We start from the raw sequence: 16,552 nt of genomic DNA on the forward strand, positions 1-16,552 counted from the left end.
AGATGAGGATTTAGCTCTTTTTTTGTCAGATGCCTTCATCCCTACCACACACATGCACTCCTCCTGCCCTCAATTCTCCAAGACACTGCATCACATTTTTAGATCGATTAATATGCTGTGTTTATATCTATGACTAAGTAAACTCTCTTTACAGATGAGCCACGAGCTATCCCATGATTACTTTTTCTTGCCTGCACACATTTTTTTTCCGTTTTGTCTGACATTAACATTTTGCTTTCTTGTGATTAACATTGTTACCACTAATCAACTCAACACTCTCCTCTTTTCCATGTTTATGAATGCACAGAGAGACTCTCAATGTCATCTTGCTGAATAAATCCCTACTGGGTCCATCTGACCTGTTCCAGATTGCCCTCAGCACCTCAGTTCTGGGTACATGGTTGTCACAGGGCTCCTCCTCTCTCCTTTGTTGAGTCTTCTGTTTCCTGTCTCCCATGTCTTCCTCTTTCTTGGTTTACAACCTCAGTTTGGTGGAGCATATCCTCCAGAAGCTTCCTGAGAAAGGGCTGATGGCCAGTAAAGTGATGGAGACCGTGCATGACTTGAACTGTCATTCACATGCTACCAGAGTAAAAGACAACACATATACACGATCATTTCAACAGACACAAACAAAACAGTTATAAAATTCAACATAAAGTCATGATTTAAAAAGTAACTCTTGGGGCACCTGGGTGGCTCAGCCAGTTGAGCACCTATCTGACTCTTGATTTTGGCTCAGGTCTTGATCCCAGGGTTGTGGGATTGAGCCCCACCTCGGCTGAGCGTGGAGCCTGCTTGAGATTCTCTCTCTCCCTTTGCCCCTCTCCCCTGCTCATGTGTTCGTTCTCTCTCTCTCTCTCTCTCTCTCTCTCTCTCAAGTAAAAAAAAAAAGAAAGAAAGAAAGAAAGAAACTCTTATTAAGTAATTATTCACAATAGCCGAAAGGTGGAAACAACCCACGTGTCCATGAACAGATGAATGGATTAACCAAATGTAGTTTAGACACAGAATGGAATATTATTCAACCATAAAAAGGAATGAAGTTCTGATACATGATATGACATGGATGAACCATCAAAACTTGATACTAGCTGAAAGAATCCAGACACAAAAGAGCATATATTGTATGATTCCACTTATATGAAATATATAGAATAAGCAAATTTATAGAGACAGAAAGTAGATTAGAGATTATCAAGGCCTGGTGGGGGAGTGGAAGACATTACTACTTAGTAGCTACACAGTTTCTTTTTGGGGTGGTGAGAAGGTTTTGGAAAAACACAGTGGTGATGGTTATGTAGCAGTGTGAAGGTAAGGCCACTGAATTGTATGCTTAAAATAGTTAAAATGGCAAATTCTACGTTATATATATTTTACCATAATAAAGATTTTTCAAAAAATCTCAGCAAACCTAGAATGGAGGGAAATTCCCTAACCTGATAAGGAGTACTTACAAAATAACTTTAAAACTTCATCCGAAATGGGAAAACATTAGAATAATTCTCTTTAGGGGCACCTGGGTGGCTCAGTCAGTTGAGCGTCCGACTTCGGCTCAGGTCATGATCTCGCGGTCCGTGAGTTCGAGCCCCGCATCGGGATCTGTGCTGACAGCTCAGAGCCTGGAGCCTGCTTCAGAGTCTGTGTGTGTGTGTGTGTCTCTCTCTGCCCCTCCCCCACTCATGCTCTGTCTCTCTCTCTCTCTCCCTCTCTCTGTCAAAAATAAATAAACATAAATTTTTTTTTAAAAAAGAATAATTCTCTTTAAAATCAGAAATTGAGTCAAGACAGTCCAGCCTTATCATTTCTATTCTGCATGATATTTAAGGTCTTGGCCAACAACAACAACAACAACAACAACAAAAGGAGAAGAAGAAGAAAAAAAAAAAAAAAGAAAAAGAAAAAGAAGGAAGAAATAGAAAGGAAGAAATAGAACTGTCATTATTTTCAGGTGACATAACTGCATAACTGTTTGCCCAGAAAAGCAAAAAAGATCTATGAGCAAATTATTAGAAATAGTAACCAAGTTTAGTGAAAGTCAATTGTATTTCTGTATTGTTGGAATAAACAACCAGAAAACGTAATTAAAAAGAAGACAAAATTTACAACAGTTTCAAAGTATCCCGAGAACCTAGAAATAAATATAAATATATATGTTAAACCTGTACAGGGAGAATGATAAAACTTTATTAGTAGCCAATAAGATGAGCCAAGGAAATTAAAGGATAGATCACATTGTGAATAGGAAGGCAATAGCATAGTCTTGTCTATCTCCCCAGTTCAATAAAGTTCTGAGCAAAACACTAATATGCACTTTCATGGAACGTGGTAAACTGATTTTAAAATTTCAATGAAAGAGTAAAAGGAAAAAAAAAAAAAATACCCTGGGGTTTTATGAAACAGAGAGCAGTCAGGGAAGATTTGCCCCACCAGGTACCATGCTTTTTTGTGAAACTACAATAATTAAGACAGGATGATATCAGGACTGGGTCAGACAAACAGGGCATAAAATGGAATATGGAGCTCAGACATAGACCCACACACGTATGAAACTTTGGTGTAGGACAGAGGTGGCCTGCCAGATCGGTGAGAAAATAAATACAGCAAGATACGATAAAAAAAAAAAAAAGCTTACCCACGCAGAAAAATATGAAATTAGATTCCTCTATCACAACATATACCAAAATTAACTCCACATGTATTAAGAGCCTAACTACAAAAACTAAGATATTAAAACTCTTAACAAAAATCATAGGTAAATATCTTTCCAACTGAGATAGAGAAGAATTTCTTAAACAATACTCCAAAAAAAAAAAAAAAATGCTAACCATACAAACATTTATAAATTTGGCAATACTAAAATTTAAAACTTTTATTTGTCAGAGCACCTGAGTGGCTCAGGTGGTTAAGCATTCAACTCTTGATTTCCACTCAGGTCGCGATCTCATGGTTTGTGAGATCAAGCCCCACATTAGGCTCTGCACTGACAGCACAGAGCCTGCTTGGGTTTCTGTTTCTCCCTCTCTCTACACCCCTCTTCTGCTCACACTGTCTCTTTCTCAAAATAAACACTTTTAAAAATTAAAAAAATAAAACTTCTGTTTGTCAAATGAAAGTGAAAACAAGCTGCAAGTAGGGAAAAGATAAGGGCAATATATACTAATCATTCTTCCACGTAGTTGCAAATGGGGGACAAAACAGAAGAGATTCATAAATATGGAGAACAAACTGAGGGTTACGGGAGAGGTTGTGGGAGGGGGGATGGGCTAAATGGGTAAGGGGCACTAAAGAATCTACTCCCAAAATCATTGTTGCACTATATGCTAACCAATTTGGATGTAAATTTTAAAAAATAAAAAATAAAATTAAAAAAAAATTATCATTCTTGGACAATAAGCATAACTCGTATTGTCCCAGGAAAACCAAGACGCAAGGTCTCCCCACATCAGGCCCAGCAGCTGTACTACTGGCGTGAAATTATGAGAGATGTCTGCCCTTGAACACCTGGCGACAGCCACAAGGACATTCTTAGTAATGCTGCTTGCAAGAGCAAAACCTGGTGATATGGACTGAATGTTTGTGTCTGTACAAAACTCATATGTGGGAGCCCTAACTCCCCCAGTGTGATAGCTGAAGGTGAGGTCTTTGGGAGGTAAATAGGTTTAGACCATGAAGTCGTGAGGGTGGGACCTCCATGATGGGATTAACGTCCTTACAAGAAGAGAAATCAGAGCTCTCTCTTTCTCTACCATGTGAGGACAAGCCAGAAGGTGGCCATCTTCCAGCCAGGAAGAGGAACCTCACTGAGAACTGAATTGGCCAGCACCTTGATCTTGGACTTCCCAGCTTCTAGAACTGTGAGAAACAAACATCTGTTGTTGAAGCCACCCAAACCCTGATACTTTGTTATAGCAGCCCAAGCTAACTTAAACACCTGGAAATAATCCAAATACCCATCAACAAGAGAGTAGATGAAGTAACTATGATGTATTCACACAATAGTATACAACAGGTCAACAAGATTAAGCTAAAGCTTTACACAGCAGTATGAATAAATCCTAAAAACATGATGTTGAGTTGTTAAAGAGCAAGTCCTAAGTGGATATATGCGGCATAATATGCTTTTTATCAAATTAAAAGCAACTTTTTAAAAAGTTTCCTTTGTACATGTGGATCAATTTATGCTATGTCAGCTAAACTACAAGCTAGAACTACATTTCCCAGAATTCCCTTTCCTGCATAGTTCTGGGTTGGCAAGGCCCTCAGAAGATATTTTGAACAATATTTAGAAGGTGGGCCTTCCTTATGTTCAGAAGGCTGATACAAGGTACCAGGCACTGTTGCAACCCACACACATTGCCACAGACCTGCTGGCTCATCATGTTGACATGGGGCAGCAGGTGAGTCCACAGCAACTCCATTTTCTCCTCGACCTTCTGTGAATCCTGGCCCAGCGAGTACAGCTCCTGGGGCATCAGTTGAAGCCATACCTCCTCAGCCCCTGCTAGGTCTTTTCCTTCAGCTTCTCCAACTCTTGGTCTAGGTCCAGCACCAAACAATAACCATATAGCAATAATTTAACTAGCTGGGGCAACTACATGGAGTTGAATCTCTGTAATAAATTCCATATTCTATATTACTCCTGTGGTTCTGTTTCTATTATCAAACCCTGACATATAACAAGATAAAACAATCTAAAAAAGCAAGCAAAGAAATGATAAATACAGGACTCAGAATGCTGGTTACTCAGGTTGAGAGAAGGCAAGAAAGCAGACTGGAGGAAACCATAAATGTAACATATTTTCATAATTCTAGTTTTTGTGCTGTGACATGTGTTCACAGTGGCCTATAGCATAAAAAATAAATACACTTGGGCTTATGAATGGATAGATAGCCAAGCATGGGCCAATGAAGGATCATGAATACTCTAATTATGTTAACCTAAGGTGAGAGAAAGGGCGGAGAGACTACAAGTAATTTCTTTTGAAAGGAGATACCCTAGGGATCACATCATCTCTTTAACTTACCTCCTGTTGATTTAGACATAGTTCCCTGGGCACATCTAATTGCAAAGGCAAATATCTCCACTTGGGCAGGCCATGTTATCTGAATGAATTTCAAGATGATCGAGGTCTAAAGGGAAGAAGAAGACAACGGCTACTGGGAGATAATGAACAGGCTCTGCCCCAGGTAAGGGCTATAGAGACATGGATTTATGCGGTATTTTGAAAAAAAAAAAATTGGTAAGCTCTATAATGAACAGAGGGGTCAAAAAGCACTCCATGAACCAATGTATGAAACCAAGAGGTTGGTGGGCAAATGTTGTGGATATGTGTTTTGAAGTCCTCCCAAAGGACCTTCTGAAAGGCACTGAGATTTTAAGAGAATCATTTCCTCTCCATTGGATATTCTCTTCTGTGACTATTATCAGGTACCATGTTTTCCCCTAGCCAAGGTGCAGCCAAAAGACCTGTCTTAATTTAGCTCTCGCAAAAGTAAACTGAAAAGTCAGTAGAGTTACACGAGACTGAGAAAGTGGAGGCCAGATTCTCCTAAGAGCAGATGCTCCTTCAGTGCCTCCCATCCTAGCCTTCTGAGATGCCTTGTCTCAAATCCATTTTCAGATCTGGTTCTCTAGGTTCTTTGCCATCTTTGGAAGCTTCCAGTGTCCTTCCAGATAAACTTTCAATAAACTTCCAGTAAAGTTGCCAGAGTTGGTTTCTGTTGTTTGTGCCCAGAAGACATAATTGGTATACCTGGAGACCTGATACACCTGGAAACTCCATAAGCCTGGATACCTGATAAACCTGGACATCACTGCCACTGATCTGGATCTTTATCAATGTAACTCATCTCTCTGCACTTCAGGTTTCTTATCTATAAAATGAAAGGATTTAAATAGGTTTCCACTCAGTGGTAAGATTCCATGATTTGATTTAAGCCAAACTGATGATCAAAGAAGGGAAGCTTACGAACTCTTGCCTAACTTCTTACAGACAGCCTAACTTCCAGACTCCACTCTGTGCCAGGGCCACAGCCTCCTATAAATATAAATAGGACCATTGCAGGTTGACCCTTGCAAAAGATAGAAAGGCAACAACAAAGGCCAGCTCCCAGATTTTACCCCTACCCTATCAGGAAAGTGACCAAAAAGAGGGATTCATGAAAAAAAAAAAAAGTGTTTTGCTTTTATCCAGCAGAATTCTGGGCAGATAAAGCCAGGCTGCCCACGAAATTCCTATTATGTCAAATTCCTGGTGCATATGTAATTGAATTTCTCTTTCTCACTCCCATCACCACTACTTCTGGAAAAAGGCATGCTGAGGCGGGGAAAGAGTGATGCATGTAGTCTGTTGTTCTCCTACATAGATTCCATAAACAAATGCTCAAGTTGGAAAAATGAAGCTGAAGTCAGTTATCATCTTCCAGCTAACAATGTAGTTGAGCAAATGAGCAATATTGCAGAAAACGAGCCAACTCAGAACCCTACCTATGAAGTTGTGATAATTTCCCAAGATGTCCAGGGGAGAGCAGAGATGCAGCTGATAAAGTGCATGGCATGGATTGAACAGCATGAAGAAAGCAACTGACTGCAGCTGTCTGTGTGATTTGGCAACCTGCAACTATCCAGACAAATCTAAACAAATCACTACCCCTGGCTTCCTGATGCCTCCAGGAAAGCCCTACAATGACTGCTCTATGCTGGCCTCCTAGGTAGGGGTGAGGGAAATATGCAGATTTCACAACTTTAGGGCTTGCCTAGGGCTTTAGCTCAAAGTAGCAGCTGCCACCCTTCCACAGATTTGACTGTTTTCTGCAAAATCCAAGTTTTCATTAACTAATCATATGTTTTCAGCCCTTCCCACTGTGGTGTGGTGTCCACAGCTAGCATGGTAGGCACCAAAGTCCCATTCCCCCCATAGCTCAGCCTTATGGAATCCCAACACCCAACAGGTAGCCCCAGCTGGGGGAAGCTGAGGTTTGCCCTCTGCCCACCTGGCTGTGCCTTTCTAACTCTGTTTCCAAGGTTTAAGTGGGAGCATTAGTAACTGGGTCCATGCATGTGGCTGTCACCTGGAGGCACGTGTCCAACCCTAATTCCTGGCAGCTGCCTTCCCCCAATCTCTCCTGCAGCTGCCAGGATGGCTACAGCTCTGCTTGGCGGCCACACTCATCTAGCTAAACACATTTCACTGGTGGGAAAGAGATTTATCTGCTCTTACTGGTCTAGAACTTGATGTAGAATGGGTGGGTGGGAAAGAAATCTTACCCACGGAAGTCTCCTCCCCTCAAAAAAGAGAGAGACAGAGACAGAGACAGAGAGAAATTTAAAACTTGCTCTTTTTGCCCCAGCAGCACTTCAGTGAAGCAGCACTGAAGGAGGTTGTGACAAAACAGTCTGATGGGCCACCAGCAGAGACTACTGGGTCCCTTCAGGGAGAGTTGTGGACCCATGAGAAAGCCATGGCTTAGAAACACTGAGGAGGGGAAGAGTAGGGCAAACCTGTCCTCACAGCCAGCACAGTGAAAAAGTGCTCTCTCCACACAGCACACTTGAGGAAGGGCAATGAGAGGGGTCTGAGTGCGGTCAAGACAGCTCAGGTGGTGTGGACAGCAGAACAAGAGGGTTCCTCCAGGAAGTCAGGAACCCAGAGAAAAAATGGGAAGAAAGATAGAGAGAGAGAACAGAGCTACTCTATATGATGATTATAAGTCAACATAATCACAGAAGAAACTTCTGAGCACTTAGTTTGTTGCCATGTACACAGCAGGTACTCAATAAAAACTTGCTGGTAATGGAGTTAAGTGTGATTTGCTAGATAAAGCCTGCTTTACTGTAAGTGAAATAAATACGGTATCTATTGGGGCATCTGTGTGACTCAGTTGGTTGAGTATCCAACTCTTGATTTTGGCTCACGTCATGATCTTCCAGTCGTGGGGTCAAGCCCAATGTTGGGCTCCACACCCAGGGTGAAGCCTGCTTGGGAGTCTCTCTCACCCTCTTCCTCTGCCCCTCCCCTGTGCACTCACATTCTCTCTCTCTCTCTCTCTCTCTCTCTCTCTCTCTCTCAAAATAAATAAATAAATAAATAAATAAATAAATAAATAAATGAATACAGTAACTATTTAATTAAATCCAATTGAAAGGAAGCAGGTTAGTGGTATAATCCAAAGAGCAATGGAAAAATGGTCCCTGTCCCAACTCTCTCCCCTACTGGAGCTGCCAGTGTGCTAGAAATTTCCAGGTTCCTCTACTAGATTAAGGGAGTAAAGAGAAGTGTTGGAAGGCAAATATTGTCCAGGAGAGATAGTCATGAAACTACTATGATCTACCTTTCATCCAGGATGGCAAGTTGAATCCAACTCAAGAGCCAACACTGATAGATTCATAGGAGTGCCTGGAGCTCTGGCCTGAGAAGGCTGTGAAGCCCCACCTGGCTCACTAGAAAGTAGTACCATCCCAAAATCACCAATAACTGCAGGGATGTGGAAAGGAGATTGGTATGAGAAATGCCATGTATTTGCCATACCTGCCACTTAGCCTGAATTCTTTGGACATATCAACCTCACCTTATAGGCTCCTAAGGGAACATAAACTGAAATGAACATTCACAATTTAGTAAGAGTCCAAAACGTGAGGGTTTTGCCTTAAAAAAAGCAGGCCAAGACATTGATAGGCAGTATTATCCATGTGAGTTTGAGGGTAGGGGACTGGAAAAAGGTTACCTGAAATCTAACTTTGCCTACTTCGATCTTGGCTTGAATGAGCATGTACTACAGACTCTACAGTCTGGAGGACCACCAAAGCATCTACTCCCTATTATGTGAATTTTTCTGGCCTTTGTCAAGCATCAAGTTCCCCCAACCACAGAGGAGAGTGAACGTGTCACTCTGTAGGCACCAAGGGATGTGCCAACAGCCTGCCATGAGCAACATAGGTCTTTGAAGTCTCAGTTTTCATGAATTTAAGAATTCATGTGAAGTTCATATGCTATTATATGACTATTTGTTTTCATGTAGAAATATTTAAATCACTGCTCAGTTCTATGAGAGTAATGTTATCTGTTGTAACTGATCAAGCCCAAACCCTCAGTGGTTTAACACTTTAGATGTATATTCACTTACCTAAAGTCTGTGTGGGTGTGGCTGGTGGGTGGACAACCTGCCCTGTGGCCTTGTGACTCTACCCTCCTTCAGAGCCTCTGCAACCTCTCCATTCAACTGTGAGATGGGGAGAGAAGTGCTTCTTAATTGCTTCAGCCCAAAATTAACAGCCATCCTCCCCACATCCCTTGAGCAAAATGTCATCACATGGCCCCAATTAAATGCAAGAGAAGCTGGTAAATATAATCCCTGATTACCCAGCAACAAACTCTGGGTAATTTTACCTCTTTAGTTAATGTCTTAACTTCTCCATCTCCCCAAACCAGGGAGAAAAGTTAATCTTCCAGAAAGTTGTGCTGAGTTTTATCCCCTATCTTTACTCATCCCAAGAAAATTACCACATATTCCCAGAAGGGTATCTATCCCCATTTAAGAAACACATACGTAGTCCATTTTCAATAAGATTCCATTTCCATCTGTAGCCTCGATGGAAACCAATTTGAATGGACTACCCAATTTATCTCCTCTTCTCTCTGTTCCCTTTCTCATCCTCTCAATCCAGTTAGGTACCATCATGATTTTGAAAATGGGCCCAAAGCCATGTTGAATATTACCAGGAAATGGCTGGCTGGCTGTCTACCAAGAGGCCTTCCAAAGTGGCATTACCTTAATGAATTTTTCACAGTCCGAGGTCTGGCCAGAAGATGTGCAAGTCCAAAACTTCAATCTTGTTAGTGTTCCAGGATCTGCCTACCTTGGGAGAGCTGACTTCTGTGAACTAAATTCAGAAAACACCAAAACTTCTCACCAAAATGTCGATACCTCTATCAACAAGGGGATGTGCAGTTGTCAGAAAGATCAAATACACTCTTCTCCCCAGCACCTTTTTTCCCTACAGAAAATCTACACAGGAAGTTGATTATAATTGGAAATCTCCTTAGTGAGTCTGGAATCAGAGCAAGGACAGTTTAGTTAGATGACCTGAAAGCTTAACGGCATCACATGGCTGGGACTTGATGAAGCCATTACCCCTGGAACATTCATACCAGGTTTTCAGAGTTCCCTCTGGCTTGTCCTCCAAGTTCTGTGCCCGCCAGCTTTCTGATTGACATATTCTTTCTGACTGACATATTCTTTCTTTAGACACATCCATACCATCAATGGGGTTATTGTCACATCCATCCTTTGCCTTCTTATGACATGGCTGACTCTTTGTCTCTAAGGTGTATTTGTATATGTCTGATCTCATTCATTGTGTTGCTTTTATAACGTAGGTCTCAGATCTCAGAAAAGAGAAAAGGGGGAAAAGGCAGGTAGTTCATGCTCCTCTCTGCCTACACCAGCAGATATTTTCCTAAAATGGAATGTAAGAACTTATTTGGAACATGGAGATATTGGATATTTGTAGATCTTTGATCGAAAAAAAAAATACTTCTCTACTCTTTTGCAGAGACTGAGGCAGACTCAGTAAGATGATTGCAGGCTTCCCAGTCAAGGTCATAACCCAGAGCTGCTAGCAGCAAATACACACTGAAAGATGAGTCCTAATCAAAGCCAAGAAAGTTCGCCAAGTTCAGCACCAGGAAAGGTATTGAGTTTCAGTTGTGCTGGGTGAGAACCAGACTGTGGATAGAGGGTCAGGTAAAGATCACTAGCCATGGTACAAGAAACAGGCCTGGAAACAAATGGCAAGGAGGGTTCCAGTGCAACAGAACAAGGTAGAAGCATGAAAACAGGATACCAAGAAGCTCCTTCTTGGATACTGGTCAGTTTAAAGCCCAAGCCCAAGCCAGACACCGGTCAGTCTGGGAAAGCAATCTTTAACTCAGTTTGCAACATCAACAGGCAATCTCACAGGGTGGTGAAGAAAGGGACTCAAGCATGGAGAACCATAAAAGATGGTCCACAGCCAGACTGCACTCACATCGAACCAGAATATACAAGAGACCTGCTTTGCACTTGCAGCTCTGACAAATGATTGGAAGCTTGACTTCTGCAACTCACTTTACCTCTTCTGTTAAATGAGGCATTTGAAATCAATGCTCTCCTTTCCTGGTGTATGACTGACACTGTGCCTGCAAAGATAATGCACCCCTCTGAGCACACATCTATGAATATCCCGTGCTGAAAAGATCACCTGCTAGAAAAAAAAAGGCGGTGTTGTAAAAACTTTTTAATTTATAACCAAATACGTACATAAACGTGTGTAAACCAGTCCTGTAACCAGCCCCCAGACTGAAGAAACAGGACATTTATCAGCATCTTAAAAACTTCCCTATGTACCTTCCCTGTAGCTACCTAACCCCCAAAGGAGTCGCCATCCTAAGTTTCAAACAGGATGACAGATTAGTTTTGCCTATTGTAGAACTTTATGTAAGTTGGACCATACAGTGTGTACTCTTTTATGTCTGGTTTTTCCCACCTAATTACTTGTGAGACTCACCCATATCGTTGCAGGTATCTAGGGTTAGTTACTCTCACAGCACTTACAGTGGTCCACTCTATGAATATACTGCAATGTATTTATCCACTTTATCATCCATGAACTTTTGAGTTCTTTCTGATTTGGGTATCACGAAGAATGCTGCTATGAAAATTCTTATACGTGTCCCTGGGTGCACATTTGTAAGCATCTCTGAACTTGTTACCTCTTGCTGTGGAACCAATTACCACACAATTCAAACCACACACATTATCTCCGTTTCTGTGAATCAAGAGTCTGAACACAGCTTAGCTAGACCGTCTGCTTCAGAGTCCCTCACAAAGCAGAATCAAGGTGTCAGCAAGGGCTGGGATCTCATCTGAAGTCCAAACTGGGGAAGGATTTACTTCCAAGCTCCCACTGCGGTTGGCATAACTCAATTTCTGGAAGACTATTGGACTGAAGGCCTCAGTGCCTAGCTGGCTATTGGCCAAAGGTCACATTTAGTTCCGTGTCATATAAGGCTCTCTCCAACATCAAAGCGTGGAAGCCAAGAAGGCAATAGAGAGAACATGCTAGCAAGATAGAAGTTACAGTTTTAGGAAATGTAATCAGAGAAGTCATATCCCATCATAATTGTTGTATTTTGATGGTTAGAAGGTCACATCTTAGTGTCTGCCTACCACCAACACTGTTGCAATCGTAACTGGGAATGGAGCTATCTGCTCCCAAGTACAGCTTTGGTTATGGAAACCCACTAGTTTTCCAGGGTGATTCTACCAGTTGACACCCTCACCAGCATTTGCTCCACATCTGAGATTGGTTTTTACACAGGTTTCCTTCTGGTGTGAGTTTTCGAATTGGTTCCGGCGAAACTGAAAAATAGCTTTCTGCACCAGGATCTGTACGGTACGTTGGGAATGTGTCTAACTCCTTGACTGAACCGGGAGGCAGAATTCAGAATTCTCAGACCTGCTCACCCCATGTCTCCACCTGTCCTTGGAGGCGACGAATCTCTGTGAAACACAAAGTCAGAGAAGGGCCACCACTGGTAGTGGTCACCACGCCATAGGGTGAGGGGTCTGGCCAGAGGGCCACCAACTCATTTACCAGAGTCCCCTGTAATTAGCCAGCCTCCATCAAGCCTGGGGTGAGCCACAGAAGTGACTCTGATTGGGTCCTGAGCTGTCAACCAGTCCCGCATTGATTCCCAGCAGCAGGCGATGTGTCTGTCGTCCTTCCTCTTCTCCCTGGCAACGCACACTGTGGACGTTCAATAACTGATGGAACCCGATAGAAGTAAGAACACTTGCAGGCGTCTCCTCCCAAGAAGTGCTTCCTAGATTTCTCCATTTCAAACGGAACACAGACCTGGAATATAAAAGAATTTGGGAGGAAGAGCATCAAATGGGATGAGAGCATTTTTAGGATTTACGAGAGTGTGATTAATATCTCTGCCCCGGGCACCTGGGTGGCTCAGTAGGTTAAATGTCTGACTCTTGATTTCCGCTCAGGTCGTGATCTCACGGCTCCTGAGTTCAAGTCCCGCATCCGGCTCTGCGCTGACAGTGCGGCACCTACTTGGGATTCTCTCTCTCCCTCACTCTCTGCCCCTTCCCCCTCTCTCAAAATGAATACACAAACTTTAAAAAATATATACTCTGCCCATGCATGTCTAGCAGGGTAGAATCCTGAAAGCCATTAAATAGTGGTGGTAACAGTAATACGAGCAAGCTGGCTGAATTTGCAAAACTTCAAAATGTCTTCAAAGAAGTTCTTGAGAGACAATTGACTTGAATATGTTCTGCATAAAAATACCCTCCCGCGGACACCTGTGAAATGTTGAGGCTAATTGGGGCTTCTGATGCTGATTGTGAAGGAGTCTGGGGGTTGCTGTTTTCCCTCCACTGAACTCTATCTCTTTTTCTACTACTCCCTTTCATTGGGGCTGTTAGTGTATCGGATGCAAAGAGTATTAAATGGAAGCGTGCTTTTGTGTGGAAGTCATTACAGTGAACACCTGTTCACTGTTGAGTTTAATTGGACTACAGCTGGTGCTGATTGTGTGTGAAGGGGGGCCGCTCCTCTCGCCCGCCGAGGAGTTCACTGTCAGTGGTAACAGTGGGGAAGTCAACGCTAGGAAGTTGAACACGCACATGCCACGGTCAAGAAGTATATGTCCTGAATGGCTAGTTGCCTCTGAGGTATCCTAGGGTAAATTTAGCCAGGCAAGAAGTAAAAAAGGCGTCTGCATCTTTGGTCCATTTCATTATATCAGCTCAGTTCCACACATGAAATTTCAGGGGAACACGGGGGGGGAAATGATTGATATTATTAGCATAATGATTTACAAAGGAAACAAAGAAATGGCAAGTTTGTGCAGAGTGATATTCTTAGCAATATTAGCTGCTCGCCTGTGTCCAGAGATGATGAGCATTGAACACACATAGAAACAGGAAGCCAATAACAGGTCCGGGGTAGGCAGACAGTGGCAAATTCAGATTACATTCCTGATTGAAGCACAGAAAAAGACTCTGTAGCCTCTAACAATAATAACAATGACAAATTCAAGTTGTTGACTTAAAAGGAACAGATGCTGACTTGGAGATTTCAGTAGTTTCAATGTAATTCACATTACTTATTTATTTAATATCAAAATGCATTGAAACAATGAAACATTGGGTTCTACTTTATAAAGGCCCTTGCTTCATATTCATATTTATATTCATAGTATTAGCCTCCATGCTTCTGAGGATGACCTCTGTGCCCCAGGGATGGGAATGATCTCCTAGAAACCATGAAATATCCATGCTGAATCTACACATTCAATGCAATCCCTACCAAAATACCAACAGCATTTTTCACAAGACGATCACAAACAATTCTAAAATTTGTATGGAACCACAGAAGACCCTGAATAGCCCAAGCAATCTTAAAATGGAAAAGCAAAGCCGGAGGCATCACAATTCCAGACTCCAAGTTATATTACAAAGCTGAAGTAATCAAAACAGTATAGTACCAGCACAGAAAGGGGCACAGAGATCAATGGAACAGAATTGAAAACCCAGAAATAAACTCACAATTTTATGGTCAATTAATCTTCGACAAAACAAGAAAGAATATCCAATGGAAAAAAGACAACGTCTTCAACAAATGGTGTTGGGAAAACTAGACAGCCACAGGCAAAAGAATGAGACTGGGCCACTTTCTCACAGCACACACAAAAGAAATTCAAAATGGATTAAAGACCCAAATGTGAGACCTGAAACCATAAATATCCTAGAAAAGGGCACAAGCAGTAACTTCTCTGACATAGGCTGTAGCAACTTTTTTTTAGAGAGGTCTCCTGAGGCAAGGAAAACAAAAGCAAAAATTAACTATTAGGACTACATCTAAATACAAAGCTTCTGCACAGTGAAGGAAACAACAAAACAAAAAGGCAATTGCCAAATGGGAGAAGGTATTTGCAAATGGCATATCTGATAAGGGGTTGGTATCCAAAATATATATAAAACTTATAAAACTCAACACACAAAAAAATCCAATTAAAAAATGGGCAGAAGACATTATCAGACATTTCTACAAAGACAACATCCAGGTGACCAAAAGACACCTGAAAACATGCTCATCACCACTTATCAGCAGGAAAATGCAAATCAAAGCTACAATAAGATATCACCTCACACCTGTCAGAATGGCTAAAATCAACAACACAACAAACAACAGTGTTGGCAAGAATGTGGAGAAAAAGGAACCTTATTGCACCGTTGGTGGGCATGCAAACTGGTGCAGCCACTGTGCAAAACAGTACAGAATTTCCTCAAATATTATTCAGCCATTTGCAATGACATGGACGGAGCTAGAGAGGATAATGCTAAGTGGAATAAGTCACTCAGAGAAAGACAAACACCATACGATTTCCCTCATATATGGAATGTAAGAAACAAAAGAGCAAACGGAAGAAAAAGGCAGACAAACCAAGAAACAGAGTCTTCACTATAGAGAACAAACTGATGGTTACCAGAAGGGAGGTGGGGGGCAGGGGGGACATGGGGGAAACAGGTGAGGGGGACGAAGGAGTGCACTTGTCATGATGAGCCCCGGCTGATGTATGTAAGTGTTGAATCACTGTATCATACAGTGGAACTAATATAGCACTGTATGCTAACTAACTGGAATTCAAATAAAAACTTAAAGAAATATCCATGCCAAAGCAAAGCTGATAGTGGGTTTGCACTGTTGGTGGAGCTCATCTCCCATTGTGGGAGCTAACAGGCACTGGGGGGCGGGGGTGAGAGGGGGGAATGACCCCCCTTTGGGGAGGTGAAACAGAATTGCTCCTGAAAGTAATGAGTCAGATGAATGGCTGTGTCTAAAAACTACTCCAGGAATCCACTTTTTGCTGTTTGGATATTGACACGATCCCTTTACCCATAGAATAAGAAAGCCCACTTGACCCTTTTTGCTTGCTGAGACTGAGGCCCATGTCACCGCCCTCAGCCTGGGATGGAAAATGAGGTTGAGACTTTTTCCTAGATCCAAAATCAGGGCAAGATGTAAAATATGTAAAATATGAACCTCTCCTACGTCAAGCTCAACAGCTCCCCACGCCCCACCCCCGATGATCACAGCAGCCTTGGTCCCAGAGATCCAGCCACCCCGTGAACTCACCAAGGCCTCACTGGGGTCGGAATCCGGCTCCACTGTGCCATTTTCTCTGTCTGTGCGGTCTTGGATTAGTCATTCCACCCCGTGGGTAGGATCAAATGAAAAAAACTTTGCAAAAATGCTTTGTCAACTGTGAAGAGCCTTACAAATATAGAGACGTTTATGACTCATGGGGCAGTTTTTCAGTCCAACTGAAAACAGATTTTTCTGTGTGAGAAACTGTTCCCGTGAAAGGCAACAGTGAGAGATTTAAGGGCGGGAAGTGTTTGCTCTCTCCTCCGTTCTCTTTTTGATTGCTTATGATGAATGATTCCTTTCAAGCCCACACCAAATACAGCATGGCTGCTGATCAATCGA

At 42.2% G+C, this 16,552-nt stretch overlaps 1 long non-coding RNA gene across 1 annotated transcript; it reads right to left on the reverse strand.

Annotated features, from left to right (window-relative positions):
* Positions 1-210: 210 nt before the first annotated feature.
* LOC123599358 lies at positions 211-16,300 on the reverse strand. The gene is made up of 5 exons (XR_006713109.1): positions 16,199-16,300; positions 9,127-12,898; positions 5,028-5,133; positions 4,368-4,539; positions 211-582 (listed from the first exon to the last, which is right to left on the reverse strand). It is a non-coding gene; the product is annotated as an uncharacterized LOC123599358 (long non-coding RNA).
* Between the last annotated feature and the right edge of the window lie 252 nt (positions 16,301-16,552).

Source organism: Leopardus geoffroyi, chromosome C1 (assembly GCF_018350155.1).
Source record: "Leopardus geoffroyi isolate Oge1 chromosome C1, O.geoffroyi_Oge1_pat1.0, whole genome shotgun sequence".
In the NCBI taxonomy this organism is placed as follows: domain Eukaryota; kingdom Metazoa; phylum Chordata; class Mammalia; order Carnivora; family Felidae; genus Leopardus; species Leopardus geoffroyi.